Source organism: Bufo gargarizans, chromosome 8 (assembly GCF_014858855.1).
Source record: "Bufo gargarizans isolate SCDJY-AF-19 chromosome 8, ASM1485885v1, whole genome shotgun sequence".
Taxonomy (NCBI): Eukaryota; Metazoa; Chordata; class Amphibia; order Anura; family Bufonidae; genus Bufo; species Bufo gargarizans.
This window is the reverse complement of record NC_058087.1, coordinates 39,119,130-39,142,849: the sequence shown is the minus strand read 5'-3', so window position 1 is coordinate 39,142,849 and position 23,720 is coordinate 39,119,130. Positions and strand designations below refer to the sequence as shown.

Below are 23,720 nucleotides of genomic sequence, written 5' to 3'. Positions count from 1 at the left end.
TCCGGAAGTACCGTGTGTCGTCACTTCCGCCAGTGCCAGCTATAAGTTACGGTGGAGCTCCCACTCCCAGCATGCACTGCGCGAGTGACAGGAGCTCAGCATGGCTGCCTCTTGCAGGTACTTGTAGTTCCTCATTAAGGGCCTTAGGGGCAACGGTTCTTTTCTTTTTTCTTTTTTTTACAGAAGTCCGCGGTTGGGCAGTCTACACATCTAGCATAACTAGGACAAGTACTGTTTACACCATCCTTCCAAAACCGCCCAAAAAAGTACCAGTTCTGGCCTAATATATATATATATTTTCTGTATTTTTCCGTTCAGTATACGGAACTATTAATTTCAATGAACCCGCAAAAGAAATAGGAAGGTACTCCGTATGCCTTCTATTTCCGTTTTTCCGTTCTGTTCAAAGGTAGAACATGTCCTATTATGTCTGCATTACGGACAAGGATAGGACTGTTCTATAAGGGGCCGCTGTTCCATTCCGCAAAAAAACAACTGAATGCACACGGATGTCATCTGTATTTTTTACGGACCGCAAAATACTGAAAAAGCCATACGGTCGTGTGCAAGAGGCCTAAGGGCTCATGTACCCGACCGTATGCCCTCCGAGACATACAGTCTGTGAGCGGCATACATCGTGTGCACGGGAGCCCACAGCATCCTAGGTTATTATAATGCTGTGCGCATGGGCCGCTCGTGGGACTATTGTCCCGCACTTGTATGATATTATGAGTGTCTCGGAGGGCATACGGTCGTGTGCATGAGCCCTAATGGTGTGATGATTGCAGTTGTTGGGGGGTGACAGGTGGGGCACAGGGGCTGGCACGGAGGGCAGAGCTATCAGCAGCCATATCTAGCAGGGTGGGGCGGTCTGGGGATACTACTGCAAGTGCACTGGAACTGTGGCGTTATTTACTCCCCCGCACCATCTTCATCATATCAGTGTCAGAAAATGGCGGTTGTTGGGCACGGGCTCTCCATGTGGGCACTGTATGGATCTATCGAGGCACAGTATGGCGGTTGTTGGGCATGGGCTCTCCATGTGGGCACTGTTTAGATCTATCCAGTCACAGTATGGCGGTTGTTGGGCACGGGCACTCTGAGCACTGTATGGATCTATCGAGGCACAGTATGGCGGTTGTTGGGCACGGGCTCTCCATGTGGGCACTGTATGGATCTATCCAGGCACAGTATGGTGGTTGTTGGGCACGGGCTCTCCATGTGGGCACTGTATGGATCTATCCAGGCACAGTATGGTGGTTGTTGGGCACGGGCTCTCCATGTGGGCACTGTATGGATCTATCCAGGCACAGTATGGTGGTTGTTGGGCACGGGCTCTCCATGTGGGCACTGTATGGATCTATCCAGGCACAGTCTGGTGGTTGTTGGGCACGGGCTCTCCATGTAGGCACTGTTTGGATCTATCCAGTCACAGTATGGCGGTTGTTGGGCACGGGCTCTCCATGTGGGCACTGTTTGGATCTATCCAGTCACAGTATGGCGGTTGTTGGGCATGGGCACTCTGAGCACTGTATGGATCTATCGAGGCACAGTATGGCGGTTGTTGGGCACGGGCTCTCCATGTGGGCACTGTATGGATCTATCCAGGCACAGTATGGTGGTTGTTGGGCACGGGCTCTCCATGTGGGCACTGTATGGATCTATCCAGGCACAGTATGGTGGTTGTTGGGCACGGGCTCTCCATGTGGGCACTGTATGGCTCTATCCAGGCACAGTATGGTGGTTGTTGGGCACGGGCTCTCCATGTGGGCACTGTATGGATCTATCCAGGCACAGTATGGTGGTTGTTGGGCACGAGCTCTCCATGTAGGCACTGTTTGGATCTATCCAGTCACAGTATGGCGGTTGTTGGGCACGGGCTCTCCATGTGGGCACTGTTTGGATCTATCCAGTCACAGTATGGCGGTTGTTGGGCACGGGCTCTCCATGTGGGCACTGTTTGGATCTATCCAGTCACAGTATGGCGGTTGTTGGGCACGGGCTCTCCATGTGGGCACTGTTTGGATCTATCCAGTCACAGTATGGCGGTTGTTGGGCACTCTGAGATCAGAGAGTCGGTTAGCAGATTGATTAAAAGCCGCCCGGTACTGCTGCTGCATCTAAAGATTCCCCCTCCAGTGACAGCGATATTCTATCTGGGAGGCAGGAGGAGAGTGTTTGTCATCGGACGATTCTTCTGAGAACGAGGCCGCAGGGAAACCGCTGTTTCATACTGAGAACACTAACTCCCTAGTCAAGGCAGTTAGAGCTACTATCGGGTTAGATGATCAAATACCTCAGCAATCGGTGCAAGACTCTATGTTTGAGGTCCTAGAAAGAGGAAGGTGTTTGATGTACATAAGAACATTCAGGTGGTAATCACCAGGGAATGGAAGAGACCAGATAGGAAGTTTTTCGTTCCTTCCTCTGGCATAGGGCCCCAAGGCTGGATGCTCCCGTGCCTAAGATGTCCAGGAAAAATTCTCTACTCTTTGAAGATATGGGTTCCCTTAAGGACCCAATGGACAGAAGGGCAGAGGTTTACTTAAAGAAAAATTGGGAGGCCTTTGCAGCAGCCTTTAAACCTGCTATTGCCGCTACCTCTGTCGCTAGGTCCCTAAAGGTGTGGATGGGAGAGTTAGAAGCCCACATTAAAGGGGGTACCCCTAGGGAGCAGTTGCTTATTTCCTTCCCCCATTATAAACAACGCCCTAGATTTCTTGGCTGATGCCTCTGCGGATTCCTTAGGATTCCCCGCCAGGGCTTCGGCCTTATCCAACTCTGCCCATATGGCTAATTGGCTAAAGGGCTGGAATGGGGGCGCTTCCTCTAAGGCTAAGCTTTGCGCTATCCCATGTCAGGTTGAGTTTTTGTTTGGCCCAGTCCTTGTCAACATTTTAGAAAAGGCTTCCGACAAGAGAAAAGGTTTTCCCTCCGCTAGTCAACCCCCTAGGAAATCTTTCCGTCCTAGATTTAATAAAGAAGGGTTTAAGAGAAAGGAAAGAGCAAAGCAGTTTTCTGGTGTCACTAGAAAGAATAAGGAGTTTCTTCTTTCCGGGTCTGATGCCAGTCCCAATGATGCCAGGCCCCCGGAGGTCGTCTGTCTCTGTTTGCACATTGGTGGCAAGAGATTTCCGACAGTGTTTGGATAAACTCTGTGGTAAGGGAAGGTGTCACAGAGGTAGTAGGGGAGAAAACCAAAAGACAACAAGAAGGAAGGGGAAAGACACTAGGCCTCACTGCTAGGGAAGAAAAAGGGTCACCATCTATAAAACCCTGCTCCTGGCCCTAACTCCTATCCATATGGGCACCTCTCGATGGTAGAGATGCCCATACACAGGAACCTAGAAAACCCTGGTGACCCTCAGATGCCCTAAAGGTAATGACAGGGCAGAGACAACCCATTCCTTTCCTGGTGAAGCAACCGGCGTCTCCCGGAGGCCTAGTAAATAACAAAGGGGGGGGGGGGATACAAAACACAAGCGGAACACTTAACTTCTGAGGATGATGGATGAACAGGACTTCAACAAGAACCACACTCCAGCTCTTCCAAAACCAAATGAAGCTATCCCAAGAAAGGAGTGATGGGTAAAGTCAGCCTAAATAGGGAGAGGTAAAGGTCACATGACCCACACCTGAACAGGAGGTGTGGCCATACCAGCAACACACAGACTTAGTGAAACCAAAAGAGGCTGTCAGATCACTCGTGTGCAGTCAGTCTTTCAGACCTTCTAACACCTGTCACAGGTGTGACAGAGGGCCTAAGATTAAATTTTCAGAGCATTACATAGGGGAGGTTTGTGGTCACAGATTACCGTCAGATCATTACAGAGGTTCTCTCTCTAATAGAGAAAAAATATTGAGAAAAATCCCAGAGCAGGAAGTGACAAATGGGTTTTACTCTCCCCTGTTTCTTGTCAAGAAACCAAATGGTTAATTTCGGACCATAATAAACCTAAAGTGCTTAAATCAGTATCTGGTGTACGAGAGGTTTCGTATGGAGTCCATCAGGTCAGCAGTAAGCAATCTTTTCCCGAACTGCTTTATGGCCACTGTGGACCTGAGGGATGCATATTACCGTGTCCATCCCATCCATCAAAAGTTTGAGGGTAGCAGTCCAATCAGAGCAGAAAGTTCTTCATCTTTAATTTCAGGCCTTACCCTTTGGGCTTTCGCAGGCTCCGAGGGTGTTCACAAAATTGTTTTAGAAATGATGGCCCATGTGAGGGAGAAAGAGATAGTCATCATACCTTACCTGGACGACTTTCTTCTCGTGTCCCAATCGTATCGGGCCCTTCAGAGGCAGATTGCCTGGTTGAAGGAAGTTCTAGAAAAGCTAGGATGGGAGATAAATCCAGAAAAGTCCAGTTTATGTCCAAGCCAGAGGTGCAACTTCCTATGGATGATTATAGACTCCAGAGCCCAGAAGTGTCTGTTGCCCCTTCAGATGGCCTTACAAATCAAGTCCAGGGTCCAACACATTTACTCGCACCCGTCTGTCATCCTAAGAGAGGCCATATCTGTGTTGGGCCTCATGACGGCTGTGATTCCAGGAGTAGAATGGGCCAAATATCATTCAAGAATTCTACAACTTCAGATTCTACAGGAATGGGACAGATGTACACTCTCGCTAGACTCGGCGATATATCTATCTCCTTGGACTCTGAGCTCCTTAAGGTGGTGGATGAATTTAGAGAATCTTCAAAAAGGGGTTCCATGGATCAGAGAAGCGGTTCTTCTTTTGACTACAGATGTGAGTCCATCCAGTTGGGGAGCCCATGTGGAGTCCCTTCTGTTGCAGGGGAGCTGGGATAGCAGAGCCTTATCCCAGTCTCACAATGTCAGGGAATTAAATGCGATCAAGTTAGCCCTGGAACAGAGTCTTCCATTTATCAGGGGCAGAAATGTAAAGATCTACTTGGACAACATAACAGCTGTAGCCTATATTAATCGGCAGGGAGGTACAAGAGCTCAGGGTCTCATGTCACTTACCCATCAGATATTCAGTCTGGCAGAGGCTTCTCTATCTTCTCTTTCTGCGGTGCATCTCAAGGGCTCGGACAATGTGAAAGCGGACTTCCTCAGTCGTCACCACCTAAGCCAGGGGGAGTTCTCTCTAGATTAGGGGGTTTTCAACCAGGTCATAGCATTATGGGGGATTCCAGAGATAGATATTTTTGCCACCAGATCAAACAGAAAGGTAGAAGTTTTCTATTCCCTATCTCCGGGGGAACATCTGAAAGCTGTGGACGCATTGTCTCAATATTGGAGACAGGGCCTTCTCTATGCCTTTCCCCCCCTAAAAATGTTACCGAGGGCTCTCAAAAAGATCAGAGACTAAGAGGCCACTGTAATAGTTATAGCCCTCTTCTGGCCGAGAAGAGTTTGGTTCTCTTGGCTCCGCAGGATGTCAATAGCAACCCCGTGGGTGCTTCCGGAGTCTCAGGAGCTTCTGTCTCAAGGTCCAGTCTTTCACCCAGAAGTAAAAAATCTACATCTGACTGCTTGGCTCTTGAGAGGGAGATTTTAAAAAGAAGAGGTCTTTCTGAAGAGGTAGTTAACACTCTGTTGGCCAGTCGGAAGAGGGTTACTTCTGAGATCTACCTTTAGAATTTGGAGGGCATTTTTTAGATTCGCCAATAGACCAGTGGATGTGCTAGAGGTTCCTGACATTCCGCTAGTGCTAGAATTCTTGCAGGAAGGTTGGAAGTAAAAACTCAGGCCTAGTACTTTAAAAGTCCAGATATCGGCATTAAGTGCCTTGTTTGAGTTTAGACTAGCAGTTCATCCCTGGATCAAGAGGTTTGTTACAGCTGTGTCCAAGTTATCACCAGTCTCTAAGGTCAAAACCCCTCCTTGGGATTTAAACTTGGTCCTCTCTGCGCTCTCTTCTGACCCCTTTGAGCCGATTGATAGTATCTCCCCTAAGATGCTCTCCCTAAAGCTTGCTTTCCTGCTTGCCATTACCTCGGCTAGAAGGGTTAGTGAAATCAGTGTAATCTCTGCTGATTCCCTCCCCCCCCCCCCCACCAATTTGGTTATTTTGGAGGATCGGGTAGAGATTTCTCCTAAACCTTCTTTTTTACCAAAAGTCTCTTCTCATTTCCAACGCTCTCAGGAGATAGTGCTACCTTCTTTCTGTGCCTCCTCTAATAATGAGAAAGAATCAGAGTTCCATTGCCTAGACGTTAGGAGGTGTATTTTACAATATCTGAAGGTCACTCAGCCTTGGAAGGCCACCCCTCGTCTGTTGCTTTTATTTCAGGGAGCTAAGAAGGGTTCTGCTGCCTCTTCTCAGTCTATTGCTAGGTGGATCAGAAAGGGTATTGCCTTAGCTTACTCTTCTAAGGGACTAGTTCCGCCCTCAGGGTTTGGGGCTCACTCCTTAAGATCAGTCTCCACATCATGGGCAGAGAGAGCTTCAGCTTCAATTGAGCAGATTTGTAGAGCAGCTACCTGGAGTTTTCCTCATACTTTTTAGGCATTATAGGCTACAGCTACCTTCTAATGAGGGTCTTTCCTTTGGCCATAAGGTGCTCCAGGCTGTAGACTCGCCCTAGTTAGAATTCTTGCCTATTCCCCTGGGGTGCTGTCATAGGCAAAAGAGAAATATTAGATTACACTTACCGGTATTCGGTACAGCACCCGGTTAATTCCCATCCCCCCCCCTCCAAAAAAAAAGACAAGAAGTATTTACAGAAGAAAAAAAAAAAAAGTTAAGATGTTATGTTTCTTGGTTCTTGAGAAAGGACTGGAGGTGGAGGCATTCTGTTTCCTGTCCAGAAAAGGAGGCGGTCTCTCCAGGGGTGCTGTCATAGGCTCGAAGAAAAACTATTACCGGTAAGTGTAATCCATTATTTTTAATAAAGACCAATTGAAAAATTATTTTTAGCTCAAAATAAGTACAATGCAATTATACAATAATGCCCCCAAGGTGTACATGGCATTTAAGGAAGTGCTACAGATAACAATCTGAAAGCATGCTGTGCCCAGGGCTGGAAGGAAACCATGGAGCGGATTCCAGGACGGATGATGCCTACAAGGACAGAGTCCAGGACTTTGGTGGTGAATGGGGAAACTCTGGCAGAAGATCACCACCTGACACGGAGCCTGGGACCGCGGTGGTAAGCATGGGAACATCGGGAAATTCTTGAGTCCAAGATGAGACAAGAACCTATTTTCCAAATTTGTAGCATGGATGTTCTCTTCTGGTTCCCAAGACTTCTCCTCAGGACCAAAGCCTTTCTAGTCCACAAAATAGTAGGTCTTCTTGCCACGCTTCTTAATGTCCAAGATGTCTTTTGACTTTTCAAATGCATCATCAGATTCTCCAGATACCGTAGATGGAACAGTAGAGAAGCTATTTAGAACTGCCGGTTTCAGTAAAGACACATGGAAGGAATTAGGAATCTACAGAGAGAGGGGCAGACTCTTCATTGATCCTCTTCCAAGGAACCTAGGAACAAATTTGAAACTTGGAACCTGTAAGTGGATATTTTTATAGGAGAGCTAAACCTTATCTCCTGATGAGAACGCCTTTTCTCTGCATTCACTTTCATACAAGTCACCGCTTTGTTGATGATGCAGTCTTTGGTCAGACACCAAATGTTCAAGAAATCCTTAAAACAATAATTAGCAGATGGTACCTTAGAAGACATAGGGACAGGAAGAGGAGTACAAGGATGTTGTCCATAAATGACAAAGAATGAAAATGATCCAGTAGACTTACTAGAGTGGTTATTATAGGAGAACTCTGCCCAAGGTAGCAATTGTACCCAGTTGTCGTGTTGGGCCGAGAAAAAATGTCGGAGATAGTTCTCCAATATTGGATTGACTCGCTCTACTTGCCTATTAGTCTGGGTATGATATACCGAAGAGAAGTCTAATTCAATCTCAGGCATCTGTCAAATAGCTCTCCAGAGCTTAGAGGTAAACTGGACTCCGCAATCAGAAACTGTGTGTAAAGGTAGTCCATGCAACCGGAATATGTGTTCTACGAACAATTTAGCAAGATCGGTGTCTGAGAGCAATTTGGCCAAAGGTACGAAGTGAGTCATCTAGGAGAACCAGTCCACGACCACCCAGATAGCTGTACATCCTGCAGAAGATGGAAGATCAGCAACAAAGTCAATGTGTTGCCATGGGGCATCAGGAAAAGGTAACAGCCTGGGTGGTTTGGTCCTGGAGACTTGATTCAGAGCACAGACGTTGCAGGTAGACATGTAATCAGGCACATGTTTTGGCAGTGTGGGCCACCAGTAGTGGTATGATAAAAGTTCTATAGTCTTGTGGATCCTTGGATGACCGGCCAATTTGGAATTGTGCCCCCAAGCTAGAATACATTTCCTCTTGGCAGGTGGCACAAATGTTCTCCCAGGAGGAATGTCTTTGATCAGGACAGGAGCCACAGTAATTAAGTGAGCAGGATCAACAATGTACTTGGATTCCTCTTGCTAGTCGGAGAAATCAAATGACCGAGACAGAGCATCCGCCTTGATGTTCTTCTCGGCCAGGCGAAAGTGAAGCTCAAAATTAAAACGGGAGAAGAAGAGTGCCTATCTGGCTTGGAGTGGGTTCAAACATTGGGCCATCTGCAGATATGTAAGCTTTTTGTGGTTGGTGAAGATTATCACTGGATGTTGGGCCCCTTCCAATAGATAAAGCCACTCCAATGCTAGTTTTATGGCCAGAAGTTGTTGCAGGGGAGAAGAACTTGGAGAAAAATCTGCGGGTAAGCATATTGCCCTTGGAACCTTTCTGTAGTAAAACAGCACTGGCTCCTATGGAGGAGGCGTCCACTTCTAAAAATAATTGGCGGGAGACATCTGAATGGTGTAAACAGGAGCAGAGACAAAGAACTTCTTTGATTGGATGAAAGCAGAAGTCCAGACTGTGGTGTTCACCCCTTTCTTAGTAAGGGCGGAGATTGGGTTGTAAGAGATTAAAAATTAGGAATGAACTGGCGATAAAAATTAGCAAAACCTGGGAAGCGCTGTGTGGCGCGAAGACCCTGTGGGCGGCAAGGCCATTAGAGCACTCAGCTTTTCAGGATCCATCTGCAACCCACTATGAGAGTTGATGTATCCCAGGAATGGTAAAGAAGACGTCTGAAAGACACATTTGTGACCAGCTACAGTCAGGTCCATAAATATTGGGACATCGACACAATTCTAACATTTTTGGCTCTATACACCACCACAATGGATTTGAAATGAAACGAACAAGATGTGCTTTACCTGCAGACTGTCAGCTTTAATTTGAGGGTTTTTACATCCAAATCAGGCGAACGGTGCAGGAATTACAGCAGTTTGCAGAAACCCGACAGGGGCAGGTGGTTGCACACAGCGCGGCCATGTTAAGTGTAATGGATGCACAGATCTCCTTAAGTAATGCCTTCCTCATCATTGAGGACCAGGAAAATATGAGCAGGCGAAAGAACATTAGGCTGAAAGGTCTTGACGAATCAGTGGCTCCAGAGATAGAAATAGCTGCTAAGACACTGTTTGCTGATCTACTGGGCGAGGAAAGAGCTGCAGGCATCACCATTGAAATAATACATCGCTCCCTGCGCCCCACACCCAGAAATGGGGAGCCCCCCAGAGATGTAATATGTTGCCTTCTAAGCTACAAAGACACAGCAGCCATTTTGCAAGCATCCCGCTAGAAAACAGAACTTGGGTATGGTGAATCATTGGTCTTAATGTTTCAGGACTTAGTCTCCTCCACCTTGGCTAAACACAGGGTTCTAAGACTGCTAACAGACCACTTGAGAAACCATAAGCTGTTGTATAAGTAGCTCTACCCTTTTGGGATTACATTTGCTAAAAATGGCCACCGCTGTATAGTTAGTTCGCCACAAGATCTACCTGCGGCCTGGAAAATTCTGGACATTTCACCAATCACTTTAGATTACTGGCTGCCAGTGGACATCACAGTCTCGGGATTACCACAGCTCCCTTCCCAGGTGTCACGGCGGACGTACACTCTGTACACAAGATAACACACCAACCAGGCTCTGGACGAGAGACAGGGGAAGGGTCACCTCCTAGCTTATCCCTGACCTCTTTCCCTGCACTGCTCAGCCCACAGCAGACCTTGAAGGTAGGTGTGCTAGTGTCCTCCAGCCTGGGCTGACAAAAACCCTGAACTCCCTAAGATGGTGAAGTGGGGAGATAGGAGCAGTCTGCTCGCACAGAACCTGGATGGACAAGAAGACACAAACAACCGAACTAGAAAAGACACTTATCTCTGAGAGCAGGAACTGACAGCCAACCTTCCACCTAAGCTTCCCAGACCAGAATGAACAGTATAATCCGCTCAGGGCACTGGGCAGTGTGCTATTTGAACTAAAGACCCCACCCAGTGCACCTGAGAGAGGCGGATCCAGCACGGCTCTAAATCAATCACTAAACTCGTGCTGCTATCCTGGCTGACCTCCGCACATCGTCAGAGTGGGGCATGACACCAGGATGCCTGGAAAGTGGCTTCCAAGAAAAAATCCTTCACTAATAGAAAAGCGCCCGGAGTGAAAGACAACACCTGAGCACACTCCGGAACATTATGTACTGGGCCTCAAGATTCATTCGAAGAAGTGTCGCACCATCCGCTTTCAAGGTTTTACTGATCCTACTACATTCAAATAATTTAGCAAAAGTGGAAAACTTGTTGGGCGCTGTTCACACTAGGGAAAATATCTAGTCTGCTGTAGTGGGTTTACCTGCGTGGGGTGTTACACAGTTTTCTTCAGCAGTTGTGCATTCTTTAAGTTGCTTTAGTCTCTGCCATATGTATTTTTCACTTTTCCACCGTATAGAAAGGCAGTTATATTGTTAACAGAAGCACAGGGGTGTGGAGGGCACGGGTGAGGATGTATCTCCATAATCATCTACCCCTCCAAGCTACTACACAGTGGCTCATCACCACGGTCACTTTGGTACAATACCTATTCTCAGATGCGTATACTTGTTCTCATGTAGTCAGCTCTTTATGTATTCAGCTTAGTTGTTTTAATGTTGGCTTTTCCACCTTGCATGATATTTCAGAAGTTCTTGCATTACACGCTATCGATGTATCTTTGACAGAATTGAATATAACCACCCTCAATGTTAGAGGACTTGACACGCCCCAAAAAAAGATCTCAAATCTCAACACTTCTGAAAAAAAATTGGAAGTGACATATGCTTTCTTCAGGAAATGCATTTCAAGACAGGAAAGATTCCATCTATATCCAAATCGCACTATTCACAGTGGTTTCATAGCACATATGGATCTGCTTCTAGAGGAGTTAGTATCGCGATTAGCAAAAAACGTACCGTTGTTACCAGTAGTAGTGCAGCAAGACTCAGAAGGCAGATTCATATCTGTGAAGGGTAGGATCGGTCACCTATTGGTAACGCATGCAGGTCTTTATGTTCCTAAAACCCGACAACATCGCTGGCTTAAGACGACCAAGACTTTGCTGAAGGTGTAAAAATAAAGGGGGAACGAGGGTTGGAGGGAAACACAATTTCGCCTAATTCACAAGGCAATTTACGGTTTTCGCTTCTCTTCTCAGTCTCAAAGTCAAGACAGACTGACATGCTGCCCAAAATGTCACTTAAACGGTTCAAATATGTTGCACGGGATTTGGTCATGCTCAGAAACGTCAAAATTCTGGGAATTAGTGAAACAACAAATTAAAAGACATCTAGATGTCAACATCCCCAACACTCCTGAATGTATTATTTTCCATGCTCTCCCAGAGCATAGACAGATACAACCAATTATCCATATTATTATTCTGGCGGCCAAGCAGTGTCTACTAAACAGCTGGCTTCGACCTCAGGTACCATCAATGAATGAGGTACTGGAGCATGTCAAAAAATGTTTTGATTTGGAGAGAATAGAGGCGAACGCCTTTAGAGGAAAGCGTATCGAAAATTTCTTCAAACGATGGGAAGATTTTATGACAGTAGTATACTCAGATCTGGAATTGAAGAGTTTGATGAAGCCATTTCTATCCTCGGAATGGTATTTGAAACGTAAAATTGCAGGAACCTTGGGGAGATTACTGGCTGATTAAAGTCTAATTCATATTAGGACCCGGTATACTGGAGGAAAGCGTTCGGGGGGGGGGGGGGGGGGGTGTAAGGGGTTAACCTCAGTTAGGGACTAGAAGATTAGCCTTAAAGATCAAGAAATTGAACGAGCAGTCTATGTTACATTATACAAGTAATGACAGCTAAGGGATCAGCTGTATTCCTGTAAGAGATTGTTCAACATGTGTTAGATGTACTGTATCTTATATGTCAAACCATGTCAATTTCTCACACTATTGTGACATGCTGCTGGAATGAAAAATGACAAAAGCTAATAAATATTATATTTAAATAAAAATAAAGGGGGGAGACTTTAATGTGTCCTCGAACCCTCGCTTAGACACATCACTAGGCAGTTCCACCAAATCACAAAAAAACGCTTGGAGGAATTCAGAAATTATTAAGGGAATTGCACTTAATAGACACCTGGAGGACATTAAATGTCTCCGTAAAAGATTTCACATTTTATTCAGTGGTCCAGCTGAATCCCCATATAGAAATGCTAAAGTCTTCCATAGGCCCCATTACAGTTTCCGATCATGCCCCTCTAACTACTTTTCGCCTTTGCTAACCTTCCTACAAGGGAATGGATGTGGCCCCTAAACAAAACCCTGTTAGACTCAGATATCACTCTCAAATTAACCCATTATTTCCAGGATAATAAGCAACCGGACACCCGCCAGACTACTGATTGGGAAGCTCATAAAGCCATCATTCGTGGTGAATTTATTGCCTTGGGCTCCAAGCTCAAAAAAGAGAGACAGAAAAAGCTTAACTTGTTACTTGGCCAAGTTGCTGCAATTGCATCCATAAAGAAACAATCTAAATTATCCCTTGCTCAGGATGATCTCAAATCCTTAAGGAGACAGCTAAAAGAGTTGCTTAACATAAGGTGTGCAAAATTTAGACAGTACGTGCATGGTGATAGAGAAAATAAGTTTATGTCTCACCAGATCAAGCAGAGGAAAGCGGCCCAATTTGTCTCCTCTATTAAGACGAACAAGGGAACGTTTGTCTCCTCTACAGATGCTATAGCAGAGGAGTTCTGCTCCTTCTATGAAAATTTGTATAATTGTGATAACGTCCCTGGAATGTCACCAAATAAGCCCAGTGAGTCTGAAAGAGTGAGACAAATAGACCAAACTTAGTCCCGAAGACTGCCCCTCTCTGTTAAAACCATTTTCAGAAGAAGAGATCCAAAAGATTATAAAAAGTATGCCTCTAGGTAAGGCACCGGGTCCAGATGGCCTACCGATAGGATACCACAAGAAGCTCCTACCCACTTTAACCCCACATTTAACTAAGTGGTGTCTGCGGAGAACCCCCCCAAAACAAACGCTGGAAGCCACAATCACCATGATCCCCAAGGAAGGTAAAGATGCTCGAGAATGCAGCAATTATAGGCCTATTTCTTTGCTTAACCTAGATATAAAAATATGGGCCAAATTATTAGCGTCTGGACTTAATGTTATAACCCCACAGATAATCAACAAGGAAGAAGCAGGCTTTGTAATGGGAAGAGAAGGGAATTTTCAATCCTGTCGACTTATCAATGCTATTTCTTGGGCTAAGCGTAAATCGCAGCCTCTCGTGCTCTTGAGCACAGACGCAGAGAAGGCTTTGGACCGGGTTGATTGGCTCGATGCGCAGCGCACTCTCCACAGGTTTGGAATTCCCGACTCATTTATACAGGCGATCCTGTCCTTATATCATGCCCCTAGCGCTAGAGTGAGGGTTAATGGTATCTTATCTAGACCGTTTATCATCACTAACGGGACCCGGCAGGGGTGCCCCCTATACCCGTCTTTGTTTATATTAGTGATGGAGACATTACTTCAGGCGTTCCGTGATAATCCATTGATACGAGGCCTGTCAACAGTTGAACATAAGTGTGCGGCTTTTGCAGACGACTTAATGCTCCTGATAACAAATCCTAAACAAGCCTTCCCTCGTGTCCTAGATCTCGTTTCCACTTTTGGATTTTTTTCCTAACTTTAAGATAAATTACTCTAAATCAGTAGCTATGGGCATGGCGCTATCGTCCCGAATGACACATTTCCTCAAAACATCTTACCTCTTTAGATGGAGTGATGACTCCCTAACATATCTGGGAATAGAACTCACTAATGATCCCTACAAGCTGTATAGATCCAATTACTTACCTCTCCTGAAGAAGATTCAGAATCAGCTACAATCCCTATCACTTCCATGGGTTTCCTGGATAGGCCGAAAAAATCTGCTCCAAACCGCCATAGTTCCAAAGTTGCTGTATCTTCTTTAAATGGTCCCTATCCATCTCCCTCATTCGTTCTTCAGAAGAGTTAGACAGATTTTTACTTCCTTGCTGTGAAAAAATAAAAAACCTAGACTAGTAATTTGAATTACTACTACAAAGCGATACAGTTAAAAATATGGTTACAATTATGCATCCCTAAATATCGAACACTGGGTTCCAATATCGAGCTTGTACTATTATTATTTATTATTAAAGCGACATTTATTCCATAGCGCTGTACATATGATAAGCGGTGCACATACATAATACAGACAATTGCACTAGGCATGAACAAGACGAGTTACAGACTGGTGCAGAAGGAGAGAGGGCCCTGCCCGCGAGGCTTACAATCTACATGGTATGGGAGAAGGACACAGTAGGTGCGGGTGAAGCTGGTCATGGCGGTATAGAGGCAGCAGGGTCACTGGTTGGAGGCTTGTCTGAAGAGGTGGGTTTTCAGGTTTCTTTTGAAGGATTCCACTGTCGGTGAGGGTCTGATATGTTGGGGCAGCGAGTTCTAGAGTATGGGGGATGCACGGGAGGAATCCTGGAGGAGATTGTGGGAAGAGGCGATAAGAGGAGAGGAGGAGGTCTTGTGAGGATCGGAGCGTGCGTGTGGGGGTGTATCGGGAAAGTAGCTCAGAGATGTAGGGAGGGGACAGGTTATGGACGGCCTTGTATGTATTTGTTAGTACTTTGAAGTGAATTCGTTGGGCAATGGGAGCCAGTGAAGGGATTGGCAGAGGGGAGAGGCAGAGGAGTAACAGGGTGAGAGGTGGATTAGTCGGGCAGCAGAGTTGAGGATAGATTGGAGGGGTGCGAGAGTGCTAGATGGGAGGCCACAGAGGAGAGTGTTGCAGTAGTCTAGGCGGGAGATGATGAGGGCATGTACAAGCATTTTCGCAGATTCAAAATTAAGGAAAGCACGGATGCGGGAGATGTTTTTGAGTTGGAGGCGGCAGGTGGTGGAAAAGGCTTGGATGTGCGGTCGGAAGGAAAGGGCAGAATCCAAGGTCACTCCAAGGCAGCGGACTTGGTTGACCGGGGAGAGTGTGCAGCCATTGATCGTGATGGATAGGTCTGTTGGGGGGGTTGAACATGATGGGGGAAAGATTATGAATTCTGTCTTATCCATGTTAAGTTTAAGAAAGCGAGAGGCGAAGAAGGATGATATAGAAGTTAGACATTGTGGGATTCTTGATAGTAAGGTGGTGATGTCTGAGGATACTATTGTCTGAGAAACAATATGCAGGGCTTTGGGGGATTGTTACTCCTAATGTGACACCCATAGGAATATCCAAGGGCCTTTACCTGAATATCTACAACATCAAATCTGTTGTAAAACTTTTCTCAGACCCACCTAGTAGTCTGCCAGCAGAAGCCATCCCTTTCCTGTTGAAACCCGACTTGTTCCGCATTCCACAATTTTGGAGTCTCTTAGCAGGAACCTCATTATCCTCTCTTTTATCAGATTTGAAATCCGTAGATTATATTTCGCCCTTCTGCTCCAGATTTATTAAGGATGGAAACTTTCTGACAAGACAGGAGTTATACAGGGCGTGTCAGACATTGATTACCAAATACACCAATGTTTCTACCCCTACTTGGTTTGAACAGCTTACATTTCATGATACCCTACCGAGGCATAGTATCTCGCTGCTTTCCAATAAGGGAGGTGTAACCCCGGCCTTCATAAGAGCTTGGGAACAAGATCTAGATAGGTCCTTCACTCCACAAGAGGTAGCTCGGATCTTTTTGAGATCCCATGGTTTTTCCAGGTGCATAAAATGCAGGAACATTCTTTTAAAACTATGACAAGGTGGTATAATGATCCATTTAAACTCTTCAAAATGGGTCTTGCAAGTAATGATTTGTGTTGGAGATGCAAAACACATAGAGGCACCTTAGGCCACATCGTGTGGTATTGCCCGCTAATTCGCCCTTTTTGGGACCAAGTGGAGCACAAAATAAACGAGATCTGCAATTCCTCGATAGAGCTTCCTCCTCAACCAGTACCTCTATGGTTCCCCTCAAAAAAAAAAAAAGTGGCAGCCTTCGTTGTTTGACTTACCGACCCTTTTAATTCAGACAGCCAGGTTGTTAATTCCTCTAAACTGGTTAAACGCCTCACCTCCCTCACTGGAGAATTGGTGCGATAAGATTGATCAGATGTATCTGATGGAGGAATTGGCAGGCTGGGCTACCAAGTCTCATTCCAAATTTCTAGGGTTGTGAAAACCGTGGATAGTCTTCTGTGGATCATGGAAAGGGAATTAGGCATTGTCCCTCATAACCTACACCCCTCAGAGGGGTAACCGCTAACATTTGAATCATCATTGACATTTAGACTAGTCAATTGCTTTTTACTTCTAGTACCTTTTGTAATGCAACCTTTTCACATGCAAGGTTTTATAGGTTCACGTAGCCATGATTTAATGTAACATTTCTCTGTTATACTCTGTGGTCGTTCTCCAATCTATAACATGTTTTGCACTTTTGAATACCATGGAGCATTGTGCTATAAAATGTTATTGGCTCATTTATCATTTTCCCCCTTCCCCTTCCCTTCCGCCTCCTCACCTTTACCCCCCACCCATTTTTATTTTCATTTCCCCGATTCCCCCCCCTTCCCCATAACTCCACCCCGATCCTTTATCTCAAACATTTCCGCTCGTTCTATAATGTGTTCTAGGGATCGACCGATATTGATTTTTTAGGGCCGATACCGATACCGATAATTTGTGAACTTTCAGGCCGATAGCCGATAATTTATACCGATATTCTGGGAATTTTCATTTTTGAAAAAAAAATTAAAATTCCCACAAATCTGCTGAAAATGTATGTTTATTGTTAATGTGTATTTTTATTTTTTTGTAAATCTTTCTTTTTCATTTATATTTAATATATTGGTGTTTTTATTTTTATTACTTTTTTTTTTTTTAACTAACTTTTAGCCCCCTTAGGGACTAGAACCCTTGTCCTATTCACCCTGATAGAGATCTATCAGGGTGAATAGGAGCTCACACTGTCCCTGCGGCTCTGTGCTTTGTGCACACAGCAGCATGGAGCTTATCATGGCAGCCAGGGCTTCAATAGCGTCCTGGCTGCCATGGTAACCGATCGGAGCCCCAGCATTACACTGCTGGGGCTCCGATCGGAGGAGCAGGGGAGAGTGAATCCTGTGGGGGGCGCACTGCGACTGGGTTTGAGGGGGGGGGGGCGCACCACTGCTTAATACTGGGGGGGAGGGGGGGGCGCACTGCGCCACCAATGCTTAATACTGGGGGGGCTTGGGGGGGTGGGCGCACTGCGCCACCAATGCCTAATATTGGGGGGGAGGGGGGGCGCACTGCGCCACCAATGTCTGATACTGGGGGGCTTGGGGGGGCGCACTGCGCCACCAATGAAGCTTAATCTCTAATTGATTCATATACAGGAGGCGGGAGCTGCAGGATCACATAGCCGGCTCCCGACCTCTATGAGCAGTAGCTGCTATCCGCGGCACCTGAGGAGTTAACTACCGCGGATCGCAGCTACAGCTCATAGAGGCCGGGAGCCGGCTATGTGATCCTGCAGCTCCCGCCTCCTGTATATGAATTAATGTGAGATTAAGCTTCATTGGTGGTGCAGTGGCCATAGCTCCTCCCCTCCTCTTGTCCCCTGTCCTCCCATTGGCTGGAGCGGCAGCAGCACAGGGGGAGGAGACACTGCTCCTTCTCCCCTGTGCTGCTGCTGAGGGAACACGGAGAGCGCTGACAGCAGCGCGATCTGTGTTCCCCATACACTATCGGAATATCGGCAAAATAAATGCCGATACCGATAACGTTCAAAATCCTGAATATCGGCCGATAATATCGGTAAATCCGATAATCGGTCGATCCCTAATGTGTTCTTCAAACTGTAACAATTACTATATACCTTTTTTGTAACTACGTGGCCCGCAGTAATGTACGGTATATATCCTTCTGTAGAAAATCATTGATAAAAAGAGATTTGTTAAAAAAAAGAAATGCCCGTGACAGTAAGCAGGGGAACATCGGGCGGCAGCAACCGTTGATGCACTGTGATAAACTCCGAGCACTGATTAGACAATGGGTTTGTCATCAGTCTGAATTTGGCCCAGAAGCTGACATCCAGCATCGAGGGCGAAGTGCAGAAGAAGAAGGGTCAACACTGGAAATATTCAGTCTCTGCATAAATTTGATGGATTTGTCAAGGGAAGTAAAAAATGTAAGGAAATGCTTATAATTGTCCTTCAGTTACATTCGAAACATCTGACCAAAAGATCCCAAAATCCTGAGGGTGAGTTCACGCGGCTAAAATCTGCCACTGATACAGCAGCGGAAGGTGAGCGGTTTCAGCTGCTCCATCCACAACTCGACCTCACTGACAGATTTCCCACGGACTTCAGGGTTAGACTCTCCACCGTGTAGTGTAGAATGGCCGAGGTTTATTCAGTAGCAGGTTCATTAAACGCTGCAGCCGTGACCGGTTACTGACACACGTATGATCGTGGATTTCTTATAAAAACTCCTCAAAACATCCATCAAATGAGAAATCTGCCTCCAAAAACCACCTGTTTTCAGCTGCTGATTCTTTTGCCGCCAATTTCGCCGCCTGAACTTAACCTGAAGCAGCAAACTGTTAAAACCAAAACTTTTGGCCAGGACTGTATGTCCCCTGCAGGCGATGGCATTTACATATCTATGTTTGCTGGATGGTATGATACCAGAGAGCAGCAGAAGTCGCCCGTCCCTCGCCCCAGGGTGACGCTCAATGATCGGACATTTAACATTTGTCTGTTTTTTTTTGTTCTGCAGGAAACAGACGTTTCACGTATTAATAGCTCCCGGGCTGCAGGCCCTCGACATTACGTGGACCATGTGACGGGTGATGTCTGCAGTGATGGGAAACAGGGTAATTAGGCTGACACTAATTGTAATGTCTGACGTCCGGACAGTTCTCCAGAGGACGGGAGCGGCTCGTACACGTGACCCCGATATTAATGCATGTATCAGCAGCACCCTGGACTGAGGATCATGCGGTGTATTGAAATTATATGATTTTTTTGTCTATCACATCTCCACCCTGGTACAGGAATAGAATTCCAGAAGACTGAGGGATCCGTGTGACAACTCTTAGGGCACTGTAGCGGCAGCCATCAACAGTTGTCACCCTATGTATTATCGTGTAGGAGAGCGAGGTGACATTCTGGATAAAAAAAACACTCATTCAGCGAATGCCTGTCCATCCTGGCCCCTCCCCCCATGTACAGGAATGCACAATGTGACCAAGCGTGCATGTATTCTCAATAAGGAGAGAATCCTTCACTGTTTTCTCATCCAAACTCCTCTGTCTTCTCTTCCTCCCGACCCCTCTGTCTGCTCTTCCTCCCGACCCCTCTGTCTTCTCTTCCTCCCGACCCCTCTGTCTCCTCCCTCCACCCCTCTGTCTCCTCCCCCCCCCTCCCGACCCTCTGTCTCCTCTCCCCCTCTGTCTCCTCTCCCCCCCCACCCCTCTGTCTTCTCTTCCTCCCGACCCCTCTGTCTTCTCTTCTCCGACCCCTCTGTCTTCTCTTCCTCCCGACCCCTCTGTCTTCTCTTCCTCCCGACCCTCTGTCTTCTCTTCTCCCGACCCCTCTTCTCTTCCTCCCGACCCCTCTGTCTTCTCTTCCTCCCGACCCCTCTGTCTTCTCTTCCTCCCGACCCCTCTGTCTCCTCTTCCTCCCGACCCGCTGTCTCCTCTTCCTCCCGACCCCTCTGTCTCCTCTCCCCCCCGACCCCTCGTCTCCTCTCCCGACCCTCTGTCTTCTCTTCCTCCTGACCTCTCTGTCTTCTCTTCCTCCCGACCCCTGTCTTCTCTTCCTCCCGACCCCTCTGTCTTCTCTTCCTCCGACCCTCTGTCTCCTCTTCCCCCGACCCCTCTGTCCCTCTTCCTCCCGACCCTCTGTCTCCTCTCCCCCCCCGACCCCTCGTCTCCTCTCCCCCCCCCGACCCCTCTGTCTCCTCTCCCCCCGACCCCTCTGTCTCCTCTCCCCCCGACCCCTCGTCTCCTCTTCCTCCCGACCCCCCTGTCTCCTCTCCTCCCGACCCCTCTGTCTCCTCGCCTCCCGACCCCTCTGTCTCCTCTTCCTCGACCCTCTGTCTCCTCTTCCTCCCGACCCCTCTGTCCCTCCTCTCCTCCCGACCCCTCTGTCTCCTCTCCCCCCCCCCCCCCCGACCCCTCTGTCTCCTCTCCCCCCCCCGACCCCTCTGTCTCCTCTCCCCCCCCGACCCCTCTTCTCCCTCTCCCCCCCGCCCCCTCTGTCTCCTCTCCTCCCGACCCCTCTGTCTCCTCTCCCCCCCCCCGACCCCTCGTTCTTCTCTCCCCCCCACCCCTCTGTCTCCTCTCCCCCCCGACCCCTCTGTCTCCTCCCCCCCCGACCCTCTGTCTCCTCTTCCTCCCGACCCCTCTGTCTGCTCTTCCTCCCACCCTCTGTCTGCTCTTCTCCCGACCCCTCTGTCTGCTCTTCCTCCCGACCCCTCGTCTGCTCTTCCTCCCGACCCCTCTGTCTTCTCTCCTCCCGACCCCTCTGTCTTCCCTTCCTCCCGACCCCTCTGTCTCCCCCCCCCCCCCCCCGACCCCTCTGTCTCCTCTCCCCCCCCCGACCCTCTGTCTGCTCTCTCCTCCCACCCCTCTGTCTGCTCTTCCTCCCGACCCCTCTGTCTGCTCTTCCTCCCGACCCCTCTCTCTCTCTCCTCCCCCCCCCCCCGACCCCTCTGTCTCCTCTCCCCCCCCCCCCCGACCCCTCTGTCTGCTCTTCCCCCGACCCCCTCTGTCGCTCTTCCTCCCGACCCCTCTGTCTTCTCTTCCCCCGACCCCTCTGTCTTCTCTTCCTCCCGACCCCTCTGTCTTCTCTCCTCCCGCCCCTCTGTCTTCTCTTCCTCCCGACCCCTCTGTCTTCTCTTCCTCCCGACCCCTCTGTCTCCTCTTCCCCCCGACTCCCTCTGTCTCCTCTTCCTCCCGACCCCTCTGTCTCCTCTTCCTCCCGACCCCTCTGTCTCCTCTTCCCCCCCGACCCTCTGTCTCCTCTTCCTCCCGACCCCTCTACTGTCCTCCTCTCCCCCCCCCCGACCCTCTGTCTCCTCTCCTCCCCCCCCCCACCCCTCTGTCTCCTCCCCCCCCCCGACCCCTCTGTCTCCTCTCCCCCCCCCGACCCCTCTGTCTCCTCTCCTCCCCCCCCGACCCCTCTGGCTCCTCTCCCCCGACCCCTCTGTCTCCTCTCCCCCCCCCCGACCCCCTGTCTGCTCTTCCTCCCGACCCCTCGTCTGCTCTTACTCCCGACCCCTCTGTCTGCTCTTCCTCCCGACCCCTCTGTCTGCTCTTCCTCCCGACCCCTCTGTCTTCTCTTCCTCCCGACCCCTCTGTCTTCTCTTCCTCCCGACCCCTCTGTCTCCTCTTCCTCCCGACCCCTCTGTCTTCTCTTCCTCCCGACCCCTCTGTCTCCTCTTCCTCCCGACCCTCTGTCTCCTCTTCCTCCGACCCCTCTGTCTTCTCTTCCTCCCGACCCCTCTGTCTCCTCTTCCTCCCGACCCCTCTGTCTCCTCTTTCCTCCCGACCCCTCTGTCTTCTCTTCCTCCGACCCCTCTGTCTCCTCTTCCTCCCGACCCCTCTGTCTTCTCTTCCTCCCGACCCCTCTGTCTGCTCTTCCTCCCGACCCCTCTGTCTGCTCTTCCTCCCGACCCCTCTGTCTGCTCTTCCTCCCGACCCCTCTGTCTGCTCTTCCTCCCGACCCCTCTGTCTTCTCTTCCTCCCGACCCCTCTGTCTCTCTTCCCCCCGACTCCTCTGTCTGCTCTTCCTCCCGACCCCTGTCTGCTCTTCCTCCCGACCCCTCTGTCTGCTCTTCCTCCCGACCCCTCTGTCTGCTCTTCCTCCCACCCCTCTGTCTTCTCTTCCTCCCGACCCCTCGTCTGCTCTTCCTCCCGACCCCTCTGTCTGCTCTTCCTCCCGACCCCTGTCTGTCTGCTCTTCCTCCCGACCCCTCTGTCTTCTCTTCCTCCCAGACCCCTCTGTCTCTCTCTTACTCCCGACCCCTCTGATCTTACTCTTCCTCCCGACCCCCTCTGGTCTGCTCTTTCCTCCCGACCCCCTCTTGTCTTTCTCTTCCTCCCGGACACCTCTCTGTTCTGCTCTTCCTCCCGACACCCTCTGTCTCTGATCTTCCTCCCCGCCCCCTCTTGTCTTGCTCTTTCACTCCCACGACCCCTCTGTCTGCTCTTCCTCCCCGACCCCTCTGTTGCTCTTCCTCCACCCGACCCCTCCCGCCTCTGTCTTCTCTTCCTCCCGACCCCTCTGTCTCCTCTTCCCCCCGACTCCTCTGGCAGCAGATCGATTGGCAGGTTTGGCCGATATACATGTGCATGGGCTGAAGCGCTGGGGATTTGTGTGGGGATTAAGATTGGTGTTATGGGAAATATTAGGATAATACCAATAATTAATATTCATAAATAGGCGTGAGCCGTCTAGTGCTGACTCTCTAGCTAATTATCTATTTGTCTAGCTAACTAGCTCTCTTGCCTATACACTACACTGAACTACGCCACCTGCGACTTACTACCACTACACTACTGGTGTATAATTCGCCGGTTATAATAAATGACCCCCTCTGTAGGGAGTTTGAAAAACCAACGCTGCAGATTTTCCACTCGCAGTCCGGTCCGCAGCTGAATAGCATAGAAAGATTCCTTCAGCCTTCGGAGCCGCCCAGGGTCGGGGAGGGTCACCAGCCTTGGAACACCCTTCATTATCCTTGGGCCTTCTCACTGGAGCTCATTATCTTTCCACAGAACTATTAATTATCTCATCTATTATAAGAGCGCAATTACCTTGAAAGAACAGATAATGATCTATGAGAAGAGGAGGCCGAATCATGGAAGGGGCTCCAATCTGCCCGTCGTACGTCTTCTCCGGGTTCCACTCTGTGGCTACAAATCCTGATGGCCGATAGACAGGTGTGAATGGGGCCTAAAACCATATAGACCAAAGCTGCATTAAGGTGTGTGGGGGGGCACTGGGAAAACGAGGGCCCCATCCTGAGGGGTTTTCACAGTTGTATCCGGTCTAAACAATATTCTGTAATCTAAACGCATCAGCAGCAAGAATCTCTCTCCTTTTCTGATCATTTGTTACAATGTATCAGTGCAGGTAAAATGTAGCCATCAAGGGTGGAGGATTGTCTACACCTGGATACATTGTAACACACCCTCAGCTCGCTTTGCTTTGTGGAATATTGACACTACAAGGGACAGTTTGGCAGTAGGCGGGGGGGGGGGGGGGGGGGACACAGGACCCTTTTTAGCAGGAACTCACAGAACTGTTAAAATTGCAA

At 48.5% G+C, this 23,720-nt stretch overlaps 1 long non-coding RNA gene across 1 annotated transcript; it reads left to right on the top strand.

The window, feature by feature from the left end:
• Positions 1 to 88: 88 nt before the first annotated feature.
• Positions 89 to 23,338, top strand: LOC122945129. Its single transcript, XR_006391094.1, has 3 exons — positions 89 to 117; positions 19,173 to 19,269; positions 23,179 to 23,338. It is a non-coding gene; the product is annotated as an uncharacterized LOC122945129 (long non-coding RNA).
• The last annotated feature ends 382 nt before the right edge of the window (positions 23,339 to 23,720 follow it).